General features: G+C 43.9%; 1 protein-coding gene and 26 non-coding genes across 27 annotated transcripts in view; 26 read left to right on the top strand and 1 right to left on the bottom strand.

The window, feature by feature from the left end:
• The window catches only part of LOC141326050 (uncharacterized), a 239,686-nt gene that overhangs the window by 149,089 nt on the left and 68,413 nt on the right, over positions 1 to 22,184 (bottom strand). The gene's annotated exons all lie outside the window — the stretch shown is intronic.
• trnav-aac (transfer RNA valine (anticodon AAC)) lies at positions 6,289 to 6,361 on the top strand. The gene has a single exon. It is a non-coding gene; the product is annotated as a tRNA-Val (tRNA).
• trnav-uac (transfer RNA valine (anticodon UAC)) lies at positions 6,488 to 6,560 on the top strand. Its single transcript has one exon. It is a non-coding gene; the product is annotated as a tRNA-Val (tRNA).
• Positions 7,344 to 7,416, top strand: trnav-aac (transfer RNA valine (anticodon AAC)). Its single transcript has one exon. It is a non-coding gene; the product is annotated as a tRNA-Val (tRNA).
• trnav-cac (transfer RNA valine (anticodon CAC)) lies at positions 7,543 to 7,615 on the top strand. The gene has a single exon. It is a non-coding gene; the product is annotated as a tRNA-Val (tRNA).
• trnav-aac (transfer RNA valine (anticodon AAC)) lies at positions 8,399 to 8,471 on the top strand. Its single transcript has one exon. It is a non-coding gene; the product is annotated as a tRNA-Val (tRNA).
• On the top strand, positions 8,598 to 8,670 carry trnav-cac (transfer RNA valine (anticodon CAC)). The gene has a single exon. It is a non-coding gene; the product is annotated as a tRNA-Val (tRNA).
• On the top strand, positions 9,277 to 9,349 carry trnav-cac (transfer RNA valine (anticodon CAC)). Its single transcript has one exon. It is a non-coding gene; the product is annotated as a tRNA-Val (tRNA).
• trnav-aac (transfer RNA valine (anticodon AAC)) lies at positions 10,133 to 10,205 on the top strand. The gene has a single exon. It is a non-coding gene; the product is annotated as a tRNA-Val (tRNA).
• Positions 11,567 to 11,639, top strand: trnav-aac (transfer RNA valine (anticodon AAC)). Its single transcript has one exon. It is a non-coding gene; the product is annotated as a tRNA-Val (tRNA).
• On the top strand, positions 11,766 to 11,838 carry trnav-cac (transfer RNA valine (anticodon CAC)). Its single transcript has one exon. It is a non-coding gene; the product is annotated as a tRNA-Val (tRNA).
• On the top strand, positions 12,622 to 12,694 carry trnav-aac (transfer RNA valine (anticodon AAC)). The gene has a single exon. It is a non-coding gene; the product is annotated as a tRNA-Val (tRNA).
• Positions 12,821 to 12,893, top strand: trnav-cac (transfer RNA valine (anticodon CAC)). The gene has a single exon. It is a non-coding gene; the product is annotated as a tRNA-Val (tRNA).
• Positions 13,677 to 13,749, top strand: trnav-aac (transfer RNA valine (anticodon AAC)). Its single transcript has one exon. It is a non-coding gene; the product is annotated as a tRNA-Val (tRNA).
• On the top strand, positions 13,876 to 13,948 carry trnav-cac (transfer RNA valine (anticodon CAC)). Its single transcript has one exon. It is a non-coding gene; the product is annotated as a tRNA-Val (tRNA).
• On the top strand, positions 14,732 to 14,804 carry trnav-aac (transfer RNA valine (anticodon AAC)). Its single transcript has one exon. It is a non-coding gene; the product is annotated as a tRNA-Val (tRNA).
• On the top strand, positions 14,931 to 15,003 carry trnav-cac (transfer RNA valine (anticodon CAC)). Its single transcript has one exon. It is a non-coding gene; the product is annotated as a tRNA-Val (tRNA).
• Positions 15,981 to 16,053, top strand: trnav-cac (transfer RNA valine (anticodon CAC)). Its single transcript has one exon. It is a non-coding gene; the product is annotated as a tRNA-Val (tRNA).
• Positions 16,660 to 16,732, top strand: trnav-cac (transfer RNA valine (anticodon CAC)). The gene has a single exon. It is a non-coding gene; the product is annotated as a tRNA-Val (tRNA).
• On the top strand, positions 17,516 to 17,588 carry trnav-aac (transfer RNA valine (anticodon AAC)). Its single transcript has one exon. It is a non-coding gene; the product is annotated as a tRNA-Val (tRNA).
• trnav-uac (transfer RNA valine (anticodon UAC)) lies at positions 17,715 to 17,787 on the top strand. The gene has a single exon. It is a non-coding gene; the product is annotated as a tRNA-Val (tRNA).
• trnav-uac (transfer RNA valine (anticodon UAC)) lies at positions 18,770 to 18,842 on the top strand. Its single transcript has one exon. It is a non-coding gene; the product is annotated as a tRNA-Val (tRNA).
• trnav-aac (transfer RNA valine (anticodon AAC)) lies at positions 19,626 to 19,698 on the top strand. Its single transcript has one exon. It is a non-coding gene; the product is annotated as a tRNA-Val (tRNA).
• Positions 19,825 to 19,897, top strand: trnav-cac (transfer RNA valine (anticodon CAC)). The gene has a single exon. It is a non-coding gene; the product is annotated as a tRNA-Val (tRNA).
• trnav-cac (transfer RNA valine (anticodon CAC)) lies at positions 20,501 to 20,573 on the top strand. Its single transcript has one exon. It is a non-coding gene; the product is annotated as a tRNA-Val (tRNA).
• Positions 21,655 to 21,727, top strand: trnav-aac (transfer RNA valine (anticodon AAC)). The gene has a single exon. It is a non-coding gene; the product is annotated as a tRNA-Val (tRNA).
• On the top strand, positions 21,854 to 21,926 carry trnav-cac (transfer RNA valine (anticodon CAC)). Its single transcript has one exon. It is a non-coding gene; the product is annotated as a tRNA-Val (tRNA).

The following is a 22,184-nucleotide window of genomic DNA, read 5'->3' as shown; positions in this document are numbered from 1 at the left end:
ACTCGTAGTCGGGTATAACAGCCACGCAGCCTGTGAGTGGACCCGATCCACTCAATTTGCTAAGTCTCCTTCTCTTCCTTTCTACCCAAGTCTCTCCTTCTTTCTTTCTTCTTTACTCCTCACATTTGCAGGGACCTGTAAGAACCATCAATCGATTCTAAGTGAATGAAATGCAAAATCTTGTCAAAGAACAGTAATCATCCTTATGAATTTGATTGTAATCAAACCCTCCTTCTTCTTCCTAACCTCCCTGAATTTGAAAACGCATTCCAAATTTTTGCATCTCATCCCATACTGAGATCAATTTTTAGAGTTAAGTGTTGAACACCAGTCGCTTTCGAAGCCTCCTTAGTAAGCGGTCTAACTGTAAGGTGTTCGGTGTCAATCCTGTCAGACTAAGAAAAGAGATACCAGCATTATTATTATATTCTCACGTCTCGAACAGAGATATAATAATATTGTTTACCTTTTACAAATCCAAGTAAAATTCCTCCCATTGGAAAAGGGAATTGTTTTATTTCACTGACTTGTTTTCACCTTTTTCTCTTTTTTCCTCTTCCTCATTAGAGTGACGAAGTCTTCACATCACTAGTCTACCTAGACACCCTGAGACCAACACTATCATCACCCCACTTCATTAGGGGTTCACAATCACTGACACAACACTTAGTTGTCCCACCACACATAGGCTTCTACCTCACACAGATCTGTGTCAGTCTCCCTTCTCCTCGGCGTGCCAACATGCCACAGACTGCAGACCCCCTTGCCTATGGGGAAGATGTGAACACTTGGCTGAGAGGCATGACGGACAGCCTCACCCCCAAGACCTTTGAACTGTTATTATTCTCAATGAGAAGGTTCCTGACACAAGATTCAAGCCAGAACAACAACCACGAGGAGCTAGTCAAAATCACCAGCTCCCTAAGCGATGCCTTCACAACCCAGCTGAAACTGAGCGACAAGCACATCACCCATCTCCAAGAGGAGCTGTCACGTGCTCAACGCCGCATAGACAAGCTGGAAGTGAAAGTTCAAGATCAACTCAAAGCACCCAACGAGAGGGAGCAGGAAACAACGGAACAAGTTAAAAAGCTCCAAGCAGCCCTGGCAACAGCTCAACTTGACCAGCAACAAGCAAAGGCTGCCCAGGGAGACCTGGTAAACAGACTCCAGTATGCCGAACAGCTACTAGAGAAAGCCGAGAACGACATCAGCGACAAGAATGCTGAAATCAGTGCCTTAGAAAACCACCTTGAAAGGTACAGCACTGACATAGACAATCTGACCCAACATCTAGACAATGCCAACAATGAGCTCTACGTGGTCAGAAAAGAGTTAAAATATGCTTATGAGCTGGAACAAGAGCCAAGAAGAGCGAAGCATATCTCAGCCTCACCACTGCTGAGCAGAGCTAAGTCTCACATCCAAGAACTGACATCCAACGAAGGAAGTGAAGCGCCACCTCCCGAAACATCACTAGCCGTCGCCACACAGCTCTTTCCTGCCACTGAAAGCAGAAACCCCATCCAAGCAGACCTTGGAACTGCACCTGGGTTGACCATCAAAGACCTCAACAAGCTGTCTAAAAGCATCAGCCAGTTTGACCCGAACTCCAAAGAGGGCCACGACATCCAGGCCCACCTGCAAGATATTAATTTTCATTTAGAAATGAGACCTCATGTGACTGACAGAGACAGGTTGTACCTCCTAAGAGCAACGTCAAGTGTCGAGGTACGAAACTTCATAGATCGACAACTCAGTCACACAAAGTCAAACTACCAGCTACTTTGTGAGGTCCTGATCAAAGAGTTTACAGACCCTGAGTCTGAATATGGACTGTTAACTGCCTTGGAGACCAAACAAGGTCGACAAGAGACGCCACAAGCCTACTATAACCGGCTCCGAAAAGCCTACTTCGGTGCACACAACAAACTTGACCTTGAAGAAGAGGTGAACTTCAAAAGCCTTTTCCTGAAAAATCTGCACCCTGGAGTCAGTCGTCACCTCGGCGTCATGGCCTGTCCGCGCTCCATGACCATCCAACAGTTGCGCGATCTAACACAGAAGGCCTACACCAAGCAAAAGTTGACCTCAAAGAAAGGTAACAAAACCTCCACACTCTTGAACTCTGTAACCAAAGACTCAAGCCTTGCACTGGACGACACCCAGTGGCATCACAACACCCGAGTCTTCCATCAAGAGCAAAGAGAACGTGAGCCCCATGTCCACAACAGCTATCAGCCCAACCGCTGGGAAAAGCCATGGGACCAGCCACACTTCTCAAGAAACCCAAAAGAATGGATCAGCAGGAAACCTAACTGGACGTGCAAAGCCAAACGACCGGCTTGTCCAACAACAACTAGAGTGGGTAAGCAAAGACAGAACCCACATCAGCACCACTTAGACACCCACAGTGCTAAGTCTACACAAGAACAAGACTGTTCACCCTCAGAAGACATGGAACAAGTCATGAAACAACTGAAAGAGTTCCTTGAAAACCAGCTAGACACGAATGACTAGAAACAGAAGTCATGCTCGCTGTGACCAGCGACAGAACGGAAGGCCGACAATCACCTGGTACACCACCGCATCAGAGATGACAAGCACCTGTTCAACAACCACCCAGAACAAACAAGTCTCTCACGGCCAACCGCTGATGAAAACTCTGAGGTACCAAAGAACATCACCTCAGTCACCCATCACTTCCAAAGAAACTGTCAAATGAACTTCAACTCCATGAACCACATTCATGTCTGTGCAACAGCAACCACTAAAGCACAGAAGGTCAGAAAGTCTGCCACAACCAGAAGGCATCACAAGTGAAATGCAACATAGGAGACAAAGTTTTGCACCCCAGCTTCACACAGCCATGCCAAACTACCTCCGACTGTCTGCTAAAGAACTTCCTGCCTTGCTGGACTGACCCCCATCTGAACACACCCTCATCCAAGCCAAGGATGCAGAGAGCATCTTCGCCGACCTACAAGAAAAGGGGGAGCCAAAACAGACTGAAACAGATCTGACCATACATACACTACACAATTAACATTCACAACCCAGAAGGTAACCACACCTACTGATAACACATTTGACAAACTTATTCTTTCCACGAGTAGAATATTCAAATCTCAGCTTAACATAGTTTTACATCCACCAGGAAGGAACATGCAACTATCCTCACCCCAGGTAGAACACCTGACACTATGTTAAGGTACATGACACATCAGCTGCACCTGCCATCCTAGCTCAATAGTACTCGCAACCCTGACTAGGAAAACCCGCAGCTAATTTTCTTTGTTTTTTTTTTTTTCCTCTTGCCTATTGCTTTCCTTCCCCTCTTGCTTTAGCAGGTGAAACTCCTAGCCACCCTACAAGGGTCAAAGGTCTGATATTAGGATTGACTTGCCACACCTAATATCCGCAAGCCATTCTAAACTGAATGGGAGCCAGAGAGCTCCATGCAAGATAGGTCAAATCATTTTACCACAGATGTCACCAGAACGTCTCTAAATTTAAAACCTTAAATAAACAAACAAATTTAATCACAAAATTTGATCAAAGCATCATTATACGAGAACAAATTTGAACAACAATTTCTATGTGAATTCGACCATTTTCCAGGTACTACATGTACCCGAATAACGTAATGCCATGCACCGGTACAGTAACTGTCCTGGAAGTGTTGTCTTGTTGTTTGCTGTGTTTCTGCCTGCTTCTTCTGCCTTTGTTTCTCCAGCGCTCGTCGATGTCTTCTGCCAACAACACATCACCGATCGAAAGGGGGATATGTAGTATTTCAGCGAGAATCAGACAATTTAAAAGAGTCTATTAGAAGTTAGAACACTTCTACAGACGTACATTCCAAGAGGCCCGTCATAAATCTGACGTTTCATAGCTGGCGCCAGAACGCCAGCCTGAAGCAGACCTAACTAACCAAGAACTTAAAATTAACACAAAGACACTTCTTCATAATCAAATCCTTCGAATAAGGAGATTGTCAAATTTGGAGCAAGTAACCAAGATTAATGGTCAAAGAGATGCACATTTTGAACATCACATGATTAAAGTCCTTAGCGATATGGTTGGTTTTCCCCCACACACAGGACACAACGGAAATTCCTTCCCTAAACTTTTGACCTCCCAGCTTAGAGAACAGACCCTCACAGAAGGGCACAGAAAACTGCCTATATGCATATATACATATGCACCCAAAATTATGCTTAAAGGACTCATGAGCAACTCATCATTTCTCTGCATAATTTCCTATTCATATATGTAACCCATACATTTGTCTATTATGTTTTAATCACTCATTGTGTATGTCCCTTTTGATAACTCTTGAATAGTTTAATGGTTTATATTGATGTTTGATATGTCTGAGTTGGAAATCGCATTCTCAAAATGTTCCTGTAATTCAATTCTTTGCGAAATGTATTATAGTCTTGTTATAGAAATCATGTCCAAATTTATCTCTGCAAAGAGCGGGAATTTGGGATCACGGGACTAATAAGATAACATTGTGATTTGTGGTTTGGAAGGTGGAACCAGCAGCCCACCGGAGTTCAGCCAATGTTCTAATTGGTCAAGACATCATTTTGGGAGGTGTCCAAAGGCTGAGTTTAAAAACTCAAGGACACCCTCAAATCTCTCTCTTATCTCTTGCAACTTTTCTCACTCCTTACAACGCTCTTCACGTGCTTCGCGCCGCGGCGTCTCGACGCCGCCTGGCCTGAATGCCAGCCTCCTCATCTAAAGGAAACATGAGGAGATCATCACACTTATCTATTACTTTAATTCTTTTATTTCTTTCCGTTGAGAGTTTCGTGTCTAGTTAAGTTTCTGCAAGCCGCGACCGACCCAAACGCCTTCGCGGACCCGAACTCTAACCAGCGCACAACTCCGCATCATCAGGCAACGCCCAAGAAGACATCACATTGACCGACCACTGCAATCAGCAACCTCGGGAAAACCCTTTCTGGAACGAGCGACGAAAGGAATTCCCTTCACAGACAAAGGCAACGCAAGTAACTTCCAGGTTCTAACTGAACTGGTGCATTTAATAAAGTTTAATAACCTCTTTGAGAGACTCAATACGAGGGTTAATTAAGTGATTGATGGTTGTTCAGGTCTAAGCAATTACATATTGCTATAACTTGGGACTTCATATTTTCATTCCTTTAAACTCATTCTTTCCTCACTTTCTCTTTCTGCAACCTGTGTGAATGCGTGTGTTTATGTTAGTTTAGTTTGTATGTGTTAGGTTTATCCAATAAATTTCATATTTTTATTAAGTATCTTGTGTTTCGTGCTTACAAGTTATTGCCTTAAACTGCTGATTTTGCTACTGTGCTAATATATAGTGTTTTCACTATATTCTGGATAGTAATATCCATTGCAGAGTTCCTGTTAAACGACTTGTGAAAGAATCGCGGGTCGACTCTGAACAGCCGTAAAACAGCGATTCTGTTCAAATTCCCTATTGAATCATATTCGATTCCCTTTGAGCTAAATTATAAATTATATGTGTAATTAATCCCTATTACAATCTTACATTAGTCAACACTACAAAGGCCTCTTCTGCCAAGTAGTGTTAAAAGAAGAGAGGCTCCCCGTCAGGTTTCTGTAGTGGTCATCACGTTCGCTTTACACGCGAAAGGTCCTCGGTTCCAAACTGAGCGGAAACAGCTTTTTGCCTTGGACGTAAAACATTAATTGTTTGCATCGTCAGACGAGAGATTTAGTAATCTTTTCCTTTATAGGTTTTTCAACAAGCGATCACCACGAGATTGCTGGCTGTCTTCTCTGCACAAGTTTCTGTAGTGTAATGGTTATCACATTCACCTCACATACGAAAGGTCCCCAGTTTAAAACTGTGCTGAAACAGCTGTTGGCTTTTTCCAAAATAGTTTAAGTGGGGATCTACTGCTTTCTTCGTAAACAATACAATTGCCTTCTGCCAAGTGGATTTACCGAGCAGAGACAGTGTTTCTCTTTTGTGGGAAAACATGAAATGTTTGCAAAGTCAGGTGAGGTGTTTAATTATCTTTTCCTTAGTTCGCTCTTCCACAAGCGATCACCAGGAGATTGCTGGCAGTCATCTCTGCACGGGATTCCATAGTGTAGTGGTTGTTACGTTCGCCTCATGCGAAAAGTCCCCAGTTCGAAACTGGGTGGCAACAGCTGGTGGCTTTTTCCAAAATTGCTTAAGTAGGGATCTGTTGCTTTATTCGTCAACACTACAAAGGCCTTCTGCCAAGCCGAGTTAAAAGAACGGTGGATCCTAATCAAGTTTCTGTAGTGTAGTGGTCATCACGTTCGCCTAACACGCGAAAGGTCCTCGGTTCGAAACCGAGCAGAAACAGTGTTTCTCTTTCGTGGGTAAACATGAACTGATTGCAAAGTCAGGGGAGGGATTTAGTTATCTTTTCCTTTATTCGTTTTACAGCAAGCGATCACCAGGAGATTGCTGGCTGTGTACTTTTTGCAAGTTTCCATAGTGTAGTGGTTATCACGTTCGCCTTACACGCAAAAGGTCCCCAGTTCGAAACTGGGTGGAAACAGCTACTGGCTTTTTCCAAAATTGCTTAAGCCAGGCTCTGCTGCATTCTTAGTCAACACTACAAAGGCCTCTTCTGCCAAGTAGTGTTAAAAGAAGAGAGGCTCCCCGTCAGGTTTCTGTAGTGGTCATCACGTTCGCTTTACACGCGAAAGGTCCTCGGTTCCAAACTGAGCGGAAACAGCTTTTTGCCTTGGACGTAAAACATTAATTGTTTGCATCGTCAGACGAGAGATTTAGTAATCTTTTCTTTTATAGGTTTTTCAACAAGCGATCACCACGAGATTGCTGGCTGTCTTCTCTGCACAAGTTTCTGTAGTGTAATGGTTATCACATTCACCTCACATACGAAAGGTCCCCAGTTTAAAACTGTGCTGAAACAGCTGTTGGCTTTTTCCAAAATTGTTTAAGTAGGGATCTACTGCTTTCTTCGTAAACAATACAATTGCCTTCTGCCAAGTGGATTTACCGAGCAGAGACAGTGTTTCTCTTTTGTGGGAAAACATGAAATGTTTGCAAAGTCAGCTGAGGTGTTTAATTATCTTTTCCTTAGTTCGCTCTTCCACAAGCGATCACCAGGAGATTGCTGGCAGTCATCTCTGCACGGGATTCCATAGTGTAGTGGTTGTCACGTTCGCCTCATGCGAAAGGTCCCCAGTTCGAAACTGGGCGGCAACAGCTGGTGGCTTTTTCCAAAATTGCTTAAGTAGGGATCTGTTGCTTTCTTCGTCAACACTACAAAGGCCTTCTGCCAAGCCGAGTTAAAAGAACGGTGTATTGTAATCAAGTTTCTGTAGTGTAGTGGTCATCACGTTCGCCTAACACGCGAAAGGTCCTCGGTTCGAAACCGAGCAGAAACAGTGTTTATCTTTTGTGGGTAAACATGAACTGTTTGCAAAGTCAGGGGAGGGATTTAGTTATCTTTTCCTTTATTCGTTTTACAGCAAGCGATCACCAGCGGATTGCTGGCTGTGTACTTTTTGCAAGTTTCCATAGTGTAGTGGTTATCACGTTCGCCTCACACGCGAAAGGTCCCCAGTTCGAAACTGGGTGGAAACAGCTAATGGCTTTTTCCAAAATTACTTAAACCAGGCTCTGCTGCATTCTTAGTCAACACTACAAAGGCCTCTTCTGCCAAGTAGTGTTAAAAGAAGAGAGCCTCCCCGTCAGGTTTCTGTAGTGGTCATCACGTTCGCTTTACACGCGAAAGGTCCTCGGTTCCAAACTGAGCGGAAACAGCTTTTTGCCTTGGACGTAAAACATTAATTGTTTGCATCGTCAGATGAGAGATTTAGTAATCTTTTACTTTATAGGTTTTTCAACAAGCGATCACCAAGAGATTGCTGGATGTCATCTCTGCACAAGTTTCTGTAGTGTAATGGTTATCACGTTCACCTCACACACAAAAGGTCCCCTGTTTGAAACTGTTTTGAAACAGCTGTTGGCTTTTTCCAAAATTGTTTAAGTAGGGATCTACTGCTTTCTTCGTAAACACTACAAATGCCTTCTGCCAAGTGGATTTACCGAGCAGAAACAGAGTTTCTCTTTTGTGGGAAAACATGAAATGTTTGCAAAGTCAGGTGAGGTGTTTAATTATCTTTTCCTTAGTTCGCTCTTCCACAAGCGATCACCAGGAGATTGCTGGCAGTCGTCTCTGCGAAGGATTCCATAGTGTAGTGGTTGTCACGTTTGGCTCATGCGAAAGGTCCCCAGTTCGAAACTTGGTGGTAACAGCTGGTGGCTTTTTCCAAAATTGCTTAAGTAGGGATCTGTTGCTTTCTTCGTCAACACTACAAAGGCCTTCTGCCAAGCCGAGTTAAAAGAACGGTGGATCGTAATCAAGTTTCTGTAGTGTAGTGGTCATCACGTTCGCCTAACACGTGAAAGGTCCTCGGTTCGAAACCGAGCAGAAACAGAGTTTCTCTTTTGTGGGAAAACATGAACTGTTTGCAAAGTCAGGGGAGGGATTTAGTTATCTTTTCCTTTATTCGTTTTACAGCAAGCGATTACCAGGAGATTGCTGGCTGTGTACTTTTTGCAAGTTTCCATAGTGTAGTGGTTATCACGTTCGCCTCACACGCGAAAGGTCCCCAGTTCGAAACTGGGTGGAAACAGCTACTGGCTTTTTCCAAATTTGCTTAAGCCAGGCTCTGCTGCATTCTTAGTCAACACTACAAAGGCCTCTTCTGCCAAGTGGATTTACCGAGCAGAAACAGAGCTTCTCTTTTGTGGGAAAACATGAAATGTTTGCAAAGTCAGGTGAGGTGTTTAATTATCTTTTCCTTAGTTCGCTCTTCCACAAGCGATCACCAGGAGATTGCTGGCAGTCATCTCTGAACGGGATTCCATAGTGTAGTGGTTGTCACGTTCGCCTCATGCGAAAGGTCCCCAGTTCGAAACTGGGTGGCAACAGCTGGTGGCTTTTTCCAAAATTGCTTAAGTAGGGATCTGTTGCTTTATTCGTCAACACTACAAAGGCCTTCTGCCAAGCCGAGTTAAAAGAACGGTGGATCCTAATCAAGTTTCTGTAGTGTAGTGGTCATCACGTTCGCCTAACACGCGAAAGGTCCTCTGTTCGAAACCGAGCAGAAACAGAGTTTCTCTTTTGTGGGTAAACATGAACTGTTTGCAAAGTCAGGGGAGGGATTTAGTTATCTTTTCCTTTATTCGTTTTACAGCAAGCGATCACCAGGAGATTGCTGGCTGTGTACATTTTGCAAGTTTCAATAGTGTAGTGGTTATCACGTTCGCCTCACACGCGAAAGGTCCCCAGTTCGAAACTGGGTGGAAACAGGTACTGGCTTATTCCAAAATTGCTTAAGCCAGGCTCTGCTGCATTCTTAGTCAACACTACAAAGGCCTCTTCTGCCAAGTAGTGTTAAAAGAAGAGAGGCTCCCCGTCAGGTTTCTGTAGTGGTCATCACGTTTGCTTTACACGCGAAAGGTCCTCGGTTCCAAACTGAGCGGAAACAGCTTTTTGCCTTGGACGTAAAACATTAATTGTTTGCATCGTCAGACGAGAGATTTAGTAATCTTTTCCTTTATAGGTTTTTCAACAAGCGATCACCAAGAGATTGCTGGATGTCATCTCTGCACAAGTTTCTGTAGTGTAATGGTTATCACGTTCACCTCACACACAAAAGGTCCCCTGTTTGAAACTGTTTTGAAACAGCTGTTGGCTTTTTCCAAAATTGTTTAAGTAGGGATCTACTGCTTTCTTCGTAAACACTACAAATGCCTTCTGCCAAGTGGATTTACCGAGCAGAAACAGAGTTTCTCTTTTGTGGGAAAACATGAAATGTTTGCAAAGTCAGGTGAGGTGTTTAATTATCTTTTCCTTAGTTCGCTCTTCCACAAGCGATCACCAGGAGATTGCTGGCAGTCGTCTCTGCGAAGGATTCCATAGTGTAGTGGTTGTCACGTTTGGCTCATGCGAAAGGTCCCCAGTTCGAAACTTGGTGGTAACAGCTGGTGGCTTTTTCCAAAATTGCTTAAGTAGGGATCTGTTGCTTTCTTCGTCAACACTACAAAGGCCTTCTGCCAAGCCGAGTTAAAAGAACGGTGGATCGTAATCAAGTTTCTGTAGTGTAGTGGTCATCACGTTCGCCTAACACGTGAAAGGTCCTCGGTTCGAAACCGAGCAGAAACAGAGTTTCTCTTTTGTGGGAAAACATGAACTGTTTGCAAAGTCAGGGGAGGGATTTAGTTATCTTTTCCTTTATTCGTTTTACAGCAAGCGATTACCAGGAGATTGCTGGCTGTGTACTTTTTGCAAGTTTACATAGTGTAGTGGTTATCACGTTCGCCTCACACGCGAAAGGTCCCCAGTTCGAAACTGGGTGGAAACAGCTACTGGCTTTTTCCAAATTTGCTTAAGTAGGGATCTGTTGCTTTCTTCGTCAACACTACAAAGGCCTTCTGCCAAGCCGAGTTAAAAGAACGGTGTATTGTAATCAAGTTTCTGTAGTGTAGTGGTCATCACGTTAGCCTAACACGCGAAAGGTCCTCGGTTCGAAACCGAGCAGAAACAGTGTTTATCTTTTGTGGGAAAACATGAAATGTTTGCAAAGTCAGGTGAGGTGTTTAATTATCTTTTCCTTAGTTCGCTCTTCCACAAGCGATCACCAGGAGATTGCTGGCAGTCATCTCTGAACGGGATTCCATAGTGTAGTGGTTGTCACGTTCGCCTCATGCGAAAGGTCCCCAGTTCGAAACTGGGTGGAAACAGCTACTGGCTTTTTCCAAAATTACTTAAACCAGGCTCTGCTGCATTCTTAGTCAACACTACAAAGGCCTCTTCTGCCAAGTAGTGTTAAAAGAAGAGAGCCTCCCCGTCAGGTTTCTGTAGTGGTCATCACGTTCGCTTTATACGCGAAAGGTCCTCGGTTCCAAACTGAGCGGAAACAGCTTTTTGCCTTGGACGTAAAACATTAATTGTTTGCATCGTCAGATGAGAGATTTAGTAATCTTTTACTTTATAGGTTTTTCAACAAGCGATCACCAAGAGATTGCTGGATGTCATCTCTGCACAACTTTCTGTAGTGTAATGGTTATCACGTTCACCTCACACACGAAAGGTCCCCAGTTTGAAACTGTTTTGAAACAGCTGTTGGCTTTTTCCAAAATTGTTTAAGTAGGGATCTACTGCTTTCTTCGTAAACACTACAAATGCCTTCTGCCAAGTGGATTTACCGAGCAGAAACAGAGTTTCTCTATTGTGGGAAAACATGAAATGTTTGCAAAGTCAGGTGAGGTGTTTAATTATCTTTTCCTTAGTTCGCTCTTCCACAAGCGATCACCAGGAGATTGCTGGCAGTCATCTCTGCACGGGATTCCATAGTGTAGTGGTTGTCACGTTCGCCTCATGCGAAAGGTCCCCAGTTCGAAACTGGCTGGCAACAGCTGGTGGCTTTTTCCAAAATTGCTTAAGTAGGGATCTGTTGCTTTATTCGTCAACACTACAAAGGCCTTCTGCCAAGCCGAGTTAAAAGAACGGTGGATCCTTATCAAGTTTCTGTAGTGTAGTGGTCATCACGTTCGCCTAACACGCGAAAGGTCCTCGGTTCGAAACCGAGCAGAAACAGTGTTTGTCTTTTGTGGGTAAACATGAACTGTTTGCAAAGTCAGGGGAGGGATTTAGTTATCTTTTCCTTTATTCGTTTTACAGCAAGCGATCACCAGGAGATTGCTGGCTGTGTACTTTTTGCAAGTTTCCATAGTGTAGTGGTTATCACGTTCGCCTCACACGCGAAAGGTCCCCAGTTCGAAACTGGGTGGAAACAGGTACTGGCTTATTCCAAAATTGCTTAAGCCAGGCTCTGCTGCATTCTTAGTCAACACTACAAAGACCTCTTCTGCCAAGTAGTGTTAAAAGAAGAGAGCCTCCCCGTCAGGTTTCTGTAGTGGTCATCACGTTCGCTTTACACGCGAAAGGTCCTCGGTTCCAAACTGAGCGGAAACAGCTTTTTGCCTTGGACGTAAAACATTAATTGTTTGCATCGTCAGACGAGAGATTTAGTAATCTTTTACTTTATAGGTTTTTCAACAAGCGATCACCAAGAGATTGCTGGATGTCATCTCTGCACAACTTTCTGTAGTGTAATGGTTATCACGTTCACCTCACACACGAAAGGTCCCCAGTTTGAAACTGTTTTGAAACAGCTGTTGGCTTTTTCCAAAATTGTTTAAGTAGGGATCTACTGCTTTCTTCGTAAACACTACAAATGCCTTCTGCCAAGTGGATTTACCGAGCAGAAACAGAGTTTCTCTTTTGTGGGAAAACATGAAATGTTTGCAAAGTCAGGTGAGGTGTTTAATTATCTTTTCCTTAGTTCGCTCTTCCACAAGCGATCACCAGGAGATTGCTGGCAGTCATCTCTGCGAAGGATTCCATAGTGTAGTGGTTGTCACGTTTGCTGCATGCGAAAGGTCCCCAGTTCGAAACTTGGTGGTAACAGCTGGTGGCTTTTTCCAAAATTGCTTAAGTAGGGATCTGTTGCTTTCTTCGTCAACACTACAAAGGCATTCTGCCAAGCCGAGTTAAAAGAACGGTGGATCCTAATCAAGTTTCTGTAGTGTAGTGGTCATCACGTTTGCCTAACACGCGAAAGGTCCTCGGTTCGAAACCGAGCAGAAACAGTGTTTCTCTTTCGTGGGTAAACATGAACTGTTTGCAAAGTCAGGGGAGGGATTTAGTTATATTTTCCTTTATTCGTTTTACAGCAAGCGATCACCAGGAGATTGCTGGCTGTGTACTTTTTGCAAGTTTCCATAGTGTAGTGGTTATCACGTTCGCCTCACACGCGAAAGGTCCCCAGTTCGAAACTGGGTGGAAACAGCTACTGGCTTTTTCCAAAATTACTTAAACCAGGCTCTGCTGCATTCTTAGTCAACACTACAAAGGCCTCTTCTGCCAAGTAGTGTTAAAAGAAGAGAGCCTCCCCGTCAGGTTTCTGTAGTGGTCATCACGTTCGCTTTACACGCGAAAGGTCCTCGGTTCCAAACTGAGCGGAAACAGCTTTTTGCCTTGGACGTAAAACATTAATTGTTTGCATCGTCAGATGAGAGATTTAGTAATCTTTTACTTTATAGGTTTTTCAACAAGCGATCACCAAGAGATTGCTGGATGTCATCTCTGCACAACTTTCTGTAGTGTAATGGTTATCACGTTCACCTCACACACGAAAGGTCCCCAGTTTGAAACTGTTTTGAAACAGCTGTTGGCTTTTTCCAAAATTGTTTAAGTAGGGATCTACTGCTTTCTTCGTAAACACTACAAATGCCTTCTGCCAAGTGGATTTACCGAGCAGAAACAGAGTTTCTCTTTTGTGGGAAAACATGAAATGTTTGCAAAGTCAGGTGAGGTGTTTAATTATCTTTTCCTTAGTTCGCTCTTCCACAAGCGATCACCAGGAGATTGCTGGCAGTCATCTCTGCACGGGATTCCATAGTGTAGTGGTTGTCACGTTCGCCTCATGCGAAAGGTCCCCAGTTCGAAACTGGGTGGCAACAGCTGGTGGCTTTTTCCAAAATTGCTTAAGTAGGGATCTGTTGCTTTATTCGTCAACACTACAAAGGCCTTCTGCCAAGCCGAGTTAAAAGAACGGTGGATCCTAATCAAGTTTCTGTAGTGTAGTGGTCATCACGTTCGCCTAACACGCGAAAGGTCCTCGGTTCGAAACCGAGCAGAAACAGTGTTTGTCTTTTGTGGGTAAACATGAACTGTTTGCAAAGTCAGGGGAGGGATTTAGTTATCTTTTCCTTTATTCGTTTTACAGCAAGCGATCACCAGGAGATTGCTGGCTGTGTACTTTTTGCAAGTTTCCATAGTGTAGTGGTTATCACGTTCGCCTCACACGCGAAAGGTCCCCAGTTCGAAACTGGGTGGAAACAGGTACTGGCTTATTCCAAAATTGCTTAAGCCAGGCTCTGCTGCATTCTTAGTCAACACTACAAAGACCTCTTCTGCCAAGTAGTGTTAAAAGAAGAGAGCCTCCCCGTCAGGTTTCTGTAGTGGTCATCACGTTCGCTTTACACGCGAAAGGTCCTCGGTTCCAAACTGAGCGGAAACAGCTTTTTGCCTTGGACGTAAAACATTAATTGTTTGCATCGTCAGACGAGAGATTTAGTAATCTTTTCCTTTATAGGTTTTTCAACAAGCGATCACCACGAGATTGCTGGCTGTCTTCTCTGCACAAGTTTCTGTAGTGTAATGGTTATCACGTTCACCTCACACACAAAAGGTCCCCAGTTTGAAACTGTTTTGAAACAGCTGTTGGCTTTTTCCAAAATTGTTTAAGTAGGGATCTACTGCTTTCTTCGTAAACACTACAAATGCCTTCTGCCAAGTGGATTTACCGAGCAGAAACAGAGTTTCTCTTTTGTGGGAAAACATGAAATGTTTGCAAAGTCAGGTGAGGTGTTTAATTATCTTTTCCTTAGTTCGCTCTTCCACAAGCGATCACCAGGAGATTGCTGGCAGTCATCTCTGCACGGGATTCCATAGTGTAGTGGTTGTCACGTTCGCCTCATGCGAAAGGTCCCCAGTTCGAAACTGGGTGGCAACAGCTGGTGGCTTTTTCCAAAATTGCTTAAGTAGGGATCTGTTGCTTTATTCGTCAACACTACAAAGGCCTTCTGCCAAGCCGAGTTAAAAGAACGGTGGCTCCTAATCAAGTTTCTGTAGTGTAGTGGTCATCACGTTCGCCTAACACGCGAAAGGTCCTCGGTTCGAAACCGAGCAGAAACAGTGTTTCTCTTTCGTGGGAAAACATGAACTGTTTGCAAAGTCAGGGGAGGGATTTAGTTATCTTTTCCTTTATTCGTTTTACAGCAAGCGATCACCAGGAGATTGCTGGCGGTGTACTTTTTGCAAGTTTCCATAGTGTAGTGGTTATCACGTTCGCCTCACACGCGAAAGGTCCCCAGTTCGAAACTGGGTGGAAACAGCTACTGGCTTTTTCCAAAATTACTTAAACCAGGCTCTGCTGCATTCTTAGTCAACACTACAAAGACCTCTTCTGCCAAGTAGTGTTAAAAGAAGAGAGCCTCCCCGTCAGGTTTCTGTAGTGGTCATCACGTTCGCTTTACACGCGAAAGGTCCTCGGTTCCAAACTGAGCGGAAACAGCTTTTTGCCTTGGACGTAAAACATTAATTGTTTGCATCGTCAGATGAGAGATTTAGTAATCTTTTACTTTATAGGTTTTTCAACCAGCGATCACCAAGAGATTGCTGGATGTCGTCTCTGCACAAGTTTCTGTAGTGTAATGGTTATCACATTCACCTCACATACGAAAGGTCCCCAGTTTAAAACTGTGCTGAAACAGCTGTTGGCTTTTTCCAAAATTGTTTAAGTAGGGATCTACTGCTTTCTTCGTAAACAATACAATTGCCTTCTGCCAAGTGGATTTACCGAGCAGAGACAGTGTTTCTCTTTTGTGGGAAAACATGAAATGTTTGCAAAGTCAGCTGAGGTGTTTAATTATCTTTTCCTTAGTTCGCTTTTCCACAAGCGATCACCAGGAGATTGCTGGCAGTCATCTCTGCACGGGATTCCATAGTGTAGTGGTTGTCACGTTCGCCTCATGCGAAAGGTCCCCAGTTCGAAACTGGGCGGCAACAGCTGGTGGCTTTTTCCAAAATTGCTTAAGTAGGGATCTGTTGCTTTCTTCGTCAACACTACAAAGGCCTTCTGCCAAGTAGTGTTAAAAGAAGAGAGCCTCCCCGTCAGGTTTCTGTAGTGGTCATCACGTTCGCTTTACACGCGAAAGGTCCTCGGTTCCAAACTGAGCGGAAACAGCTTTTTGCCTTGGACGTAAAACATTAATTGTTTGCATCGTCAGATGAGAGATTTAGTTATCTTTTCCTTTATTCGTTTTACAGCAAGCGATTACCAGGAGATTGCTGACTGTGTACTTTTTGCAAGTTTCCATAGTGTAGTGGTTATCACGTTCGCCTCACTCGCGAAAGGTCCCCAGTTCGAAACTGGGTGGAAACAGCTACTGGCTTTTTCCAAATTTGCTTAAGCCAGGCTCTGCTGCATTCTTAGTCAACACTACAAAGGCCTCTTCTGCCAAGTGGATTTACCGAGCAGAAACAGAGCTTCTCTTTTGTGGGAAAACATGAAATGTTTGCAAAGTCAGGTGAGGTGTTTAATTATCTTTTCCTTAGTTCGCTCTTCCACAAGCGATCACCAGGAGATTGCTGGCAGTCATCTCTGAACGGGATTCCATAGTGTAGTGGTTGTCACGTTCGCCTCATGCGAAAGGTCCCCAGTTCGAAACTGGGTGGCAACAGCTGGTGGCTTTTTCCAAAATTGCTTAAGTAGGGATCTGTTGCTTTATTCGTCAACACTACAAAGGCCTTCTGCCAAGCCGAGTTAAAAGAACGGTGGATCCTAATCAAGTTTCTGTAGTGTAGTGGTCATCACGTTCGCCTAACACGCGAAAGGTCCTCTGTTCGAAACCGAGCAGAAACAGAGTTTCTCTTTTGTGGGTAAACATGAACTGTTTGCAAAGTCAGGGGAGGGATTTAGTTATCTTTTCCTTTATTCGTTTTACAGCAAGCGATCACCAGGAGATTGCTGGCTGTGTACATTTTGCAAGTTTCCATAGTGTAGTGGTTATCACGTTCGCCTCACACGCGAAAGGTCCCCAGTTCGAAACTGGGTGGAAACAGGTACTGGCTTATTCCAAAATTGCTTAAGCCAGGCTCTGCTGCATTCTTAGTCAACACTACAAAGGCCTCTTCTGCCAAGTAGTGTTAAAAGAAGAGAGGCTCCCCGTCAGGTTTCTGTAGTGGTCATCACGTTTGCTTTACACGCGAAAGGTCCTCGGTTCCAAACTGAGCGGAAACAGCTTTTTGCCTTGGACGTAAAACATTAATTGTTTGCATCGTCAGACGAGAGATTTAGTAATCTTTTCCTTTATAGGTTTTTCAACAAGCGATCACCACGAGATTGCTGGCTGTCTTCTCTGCACAAGTTTCTGTAGTCTAATGGTTATCACGTTCACCTCACACACAAAAGGTCCCCAGTTTGAAACTGTTTTGAAACAGCTGTTGGCTTTTTCCAAAATTGTTTAAGTAGGGATCTACTGCTTTCTTCGTAAACACTACAAATGCCTTCTGCCAAGTGGATTTACCGAGCAGAAACAGAGTTTCTCTTTTGTGGGAAAACATGAAATGTTTGCAAAGTCAGGTGAGGTGTTTAATTATCTTTTCCTTAGTTCGCTCTTCCACAAGCGATCACCAGGAGATTGCTGGCAGTCGTCTCTGCGAAGGATTCCATAGTGTAGTGGTTGTCACGTTCGCCTCATGCGAAAGGTCCCCAGTTCGAAACTGGGTGGCAACAGCTGGTGGCTTTTTCCAAAATTGCTTAAGTAGGGATCTGTTGCTTTATTCGTCAACACTACAAAGGCCTTCTGCCAAGCCGAGTTAAAAGAATGGTGGCTCCTAATCAGGTTTCTGTAGTGTAGTGGTCATCACGTTCGCCTAACACGCGAAAGGTCCTCGGTTCGAAACCGAGCAGAAACAGAGTTTCTCTTTTGTGGGTAAACATGAACTGTTTGCAAAGTCAGGGGAGGGATTTAGTTATCTTTTCTTTTATTCGTTTTACAGCAAGCGATCACCAGGAGATTGCTGGCTATGTACTTTTTGCAAGTTTCCATAGTGTAGTGGTTATCACGTTCGCCTTACACGCGAAAGGTCCCCAGTTCGAAACTGGGTGGAAACAGCTACTGGCTTTTTCCAAAATTGCTTAAGCCAGGCTCTGCTGCATTCTTAGTCAACACTACAAAGGCCTCTTCTGCCAAGTAGTGTTAAAAGAAGAGAGGCTCCCCGTCAGATTTCTGTAGTGGTCATCACGTTTGCTTTACACGCGAAAGGTCCTCGGTTCCAAACTGAGCGGAAACAGCTTTTTGCCTTGGACGTTAAACATTAATTGTTTGCATCGTCAGACGAGAGATTTAGTAATCTTTTCCTTTATAGGTTTTTCAACAAGCGATCACCACGAGATTGCTGGCTGTCTTCTCTGCACAAGTTTCTGTAGTCTAATGGTTATCACGTTCACCTCACACACAAAAGGTCCCCAGTTTGAAACTGTTTTGAAACAGCTGTTGGCTTTTTCCAAAATTGTTTAAGTAGGGATCTACTGCTTTCTTCGTAAACACTACAAATGCCTTCTGCCAAGTGGATTTACCGAGCAGAAACAGAGTTTCTCTTTTGTGGGAAAACATGAAATGTTTGCAAAGTCAGGTGAGGTGTTTAATTATCTTTTCCTTAGTTCGCTCTTCCACAAGCGATCACCAGGAGATTGCTGGCAGTCGTCTCTGCGAAGGATTCCATAGTGTAGTGGTTGTCACGTTTGCCGCATGCGAAAGGTCCCCAGTTCGAAACTTGGTGGTAACAGCTGGTGGCTTTTTCCAAAATTGCTTAAGTAGGGATCTGTTGCTTTCTTCGTCAACACTACAAAGGCCTTCTGCCAAGCCGAGTTAAAAGAACGGTGGATCGTAATCAAGTTTCTGTAGTGTAGTGGTCATCACGTTTGCCTAACACGCGAAAGGTCCTCGGTTCGAAACCGGGCAGAAACAGTGTTTCTCTTTCGTGGGTAAACATGAACTGATTGCAAAGTCAGGGGAGGGATTTAGTTATCTTTTCCTTTATTCGTTTTACAGCAAGCGATCACCAGGAGATTGCTGGCTGTGTACTTTTTGCAAGTTTCCATAGTGTAGTGGTTATCACGTTCGCCTTACACGCAAAAGGTCCCCAGTTCGAAACTGGGTGGAAACAGCTACTGGCTTTTTCCAAAATTGCTTAAGCCAGGCTCTGCTGCATTCTTAGTCAACACTACAAAGGCCTCTTCTGCCAAGTAGTGTTAAAAGAAGAGAGGCTCCCCGTCAGGTTTCTGTAGTGGTCATCACGTTCGCTTTACACGCGAAAGGTCCTCGGTTCCAAACTGAGCGGAAACAGCTTTTTGCCTTGGACGTAAAACATTAATTGTTTGCATCGTCAGACGAGAGATTTAGTAATCTTTTCTTTTATAGGTTTTTCAACAAGCGATCACCACGAGATTGCTGGCTGTCTTCTCTGCACAAGTTTCTGTAGTGTAATGGTTATCACATTCACCTCACATACGAAAGGTCCCCAGTTTAAAACTGTGCTGAAACAGCTGTTGGCTTTTTCCAAAATTGTTTAAGTAGGGATCTACTGCTTTCTTCGTAAACAATACAATTGCCTTCTGCCAAGTGGATTTACCGAGCAGAGACAGTGTTTCTCTTTTGTGGGAAAACATGAAATGTTTGCAAAGTCAGCTGAGGTGTTTAATTATCTTTTCCTTAGTTCGCTCTTCCACAAGCGATCACCAGGAGATTGCTGGCAGTCATCTCTGCACGGGATTCCATAGTGTAGTGGTTGTCACGTTCGCCTCATGCGAAAGGTCCCCAGTTCGAAACTGGGCGGCAACAGCTGGTGGCTTTTTCCAAAATTGCTTAAGTAGGGATCTGTTGCTTTCTTCGTCAACACTACAAAGGCCTTCTGCCAAGCCGAGTTAAAAGAACGGTGCATTGTAATCAAGTTTCTGTAGTGTAGTGGTCATCACGTTCGCCTAACACGCGAAAGGTCCTCGGTTCGAAACCGAGCAGAAACAGTGTTTATCTTTTGTGGGTAAACATGAACTGTTTGCAAAGTCAGGGGAGGGATTTAGTTATCTTTTCCTTTATTCGTTTTACAGCAAGCGATCACCAGCAGATTGCTGGCTGTGTACTTTTTGCAAGTTTCCATAGTGTAGTGGTTATCACGTTCGCCTCACACGCGAAAGGTCCCCAGTTCGAAACTGGGTGGAAACAGCTAATGGCTTTTTCCAAAATTACTTAAACCAGGCTCTGCTGCATTCTTAGTCAACACTACAAAGGCCTCTTCTGCCAAGTAGTGTTAAAAGAAGAGAGCCTCCCCGTCAGGTTTCTGTAGTGGTCATCACGTTCGCTTTACACGCGAAAGGTCCTCGGTTCCAAACTGAGCGGAAACAGCTTTTTGCCTTGGACGTAAAACATTAATTGTTTGCATCGTCAGATGAGAGATTTAGTAATCTTTTACTTTATAGGTTTTTCAACAAGCGATCACCAAGAGATTGCTGGATGTCATCTCTGCACAAGTTTCTGTAGTGTAATGGTTATCACGTTCACCTCACACACAAAAGGTCCCCTGTTTGAAACTGTTTTGAAACAGCTGTTGGCTTTTTCCAAAATTGTTTAAGTAGGGATCTACTGCTTTCTTCGTAAACACTTCAAATGCCTTCTGCCAAGTGGATTTACCGAGCAGAAACAGAGTTTCTCTTTTGTGGGAAAACATGAACTGTTTGCAAAGTCAGGGGAGGGATTTAGTTATCTTTTCCTTTATCCGTTTTACAGCAAGCGATTACCAGGAGATTGCTGGCTGTGTACTTTTTGCAAGTTTCCATAGTGTAGTGGTTATCACGTTCGCCTCACACGCGAAAGGTCCCCAGTTCGAAACTGGGTGGAAACAGCTACTGGCTTTTCCCAAATTTGCTTAAGCCAGGCTCTGCTGCATTCTTAGTCAACACTACAAAGGCCTCTTCTGCCAAGTGGATTTACCGAACAGAAACAGAGCTTCTCTTTTGTGGGAAAACATGAAATGTTTGCAAAGTCAGGTGAGGTGTTTAATTATCTTTTCCTTAGTTCGCTCTTCCACAAGCGATCACCAGGAGATTGCTGGCAGTCATCTCTGAACGGGATTCCATAGTGTAGTGGTTGTCACGTTCGCCTCATGCGAAAGGTCCCCAGTTCGAAACTGGGTGGAAACAGCTACTGGCTTTTTCCAAAATTACTTAAACCAGGCTCTGCTGCATTCTTAGTCAACACTACAAAGGCCTCTTCTGCCAAGTAGTGTTAAAAGAAGAGAGCCTCCCCGTCAGGTTTCTGTAGTGGTCATCACGTTCGCTTTATACGCGAAAGGTCCTCGGTTCCAAACTGAGCGGAAACAGCTTTTTGCCTTGGACGTAAAACATTAATTGTTTGCATCGTCAGATGAGAGATTTAGTAATCTTTTACTTTATAGGTTTTTCAACAAGCGATCACCAAGAGATTGCTGGATGTCATCTCTGCACAACTTTCTGTAGTGTAATGGTTATCACGTTCACCTCACACACGAAAGGTCCCCAGTTTGAAACTGTTTTGAAACAGCTGTTGGCTTTTTCCAAAATTGTTTAAGTAGGGATCTACTGCTTTCTTCGTAAACACTACAAATGCCTTCTGCCAAGTGGATTTACCGAGCAGAAACAGAGTTTCTCTTTTGTGGGAAAACATGAAATGTTTGCAAAGTCAGGTGAGGTGTTTAATTATCTTTTCCTTAGTTCGCTCTTCCACAAGCGATCACCAGGAGATTGCTGGCAGTCATCTCTGCGAAGGATTCCATAGTGTAGTGGTTGTCACGTTTGCTGCATGCGAAAGGTCCCCAGTTCGAAACTTGGTGGTAACAGCTGGTGGCTTTTTCCAAAATTGCTTAAGTAGGGATCTGTTGCTTTCTTCGTCAACACTACAAAGGCATTCTGCCAAGCCGAGTTAAAAGAACGGTGGATCCTAATCAAGTTTCTGTAGTGTAGTGGTCATCACGTTTGCCTAACACGCGAAAGGTCCTCGGTTCGAAACCGAGCAGAAACAGTGTTTCTCTTTCGTGGGTAAACATGAACTGTTTGCAAAGTCAGGGGAGGGATTTAGTTATATTTTCCTTTATTCGTTTTACAGCAAGCGATCACCAGGAGATTGCTGGCTGTGTACTTTTTGCAAGTTTCTATAGTGTAGTGGTTATCACGTTCGCCTCACACGCGAAAGGTCCCCAGTTCGAAACTGGGTGGAAACAGCTACTGGCTTTTTCCAAAATTACTTAAACCAGGCTCTGCTGCATTCTTAGTCAACACTACAAAGGCCTCTTCTGCCAAGTAGTGTTAAAAGAAGAGAGCCTCCCCGTCAGGTTTCTGTAGTGGTCATCACGTTCGCTTTACACGCGAAAGGTCCTCGGTTCCAAACTGAGCGGAAACAGCTTTTTGCCTTGGACGTAAAACATTAATTGTTTGCATCGTCAGATGAGAGATTTAGTAATCTTTTACTTTATAGGTTT

Source organism: Garra rufa, chromosome 2 (assembly GCF_049309525.1).
Source record: "Garra rufa chromosome 2, GarRuf1.0, whole genome shotgun sequence".
NCBI lineage: Eukaryota > Metazoa > Chordata > Actinopteri > Cypriniformes > Cyprinidae > Garra > Garra rufa.
Note: the sequence above shows the minus strand (reverse complement) of the source record. Positions and strands in the feature narration are given on the sequence as shown.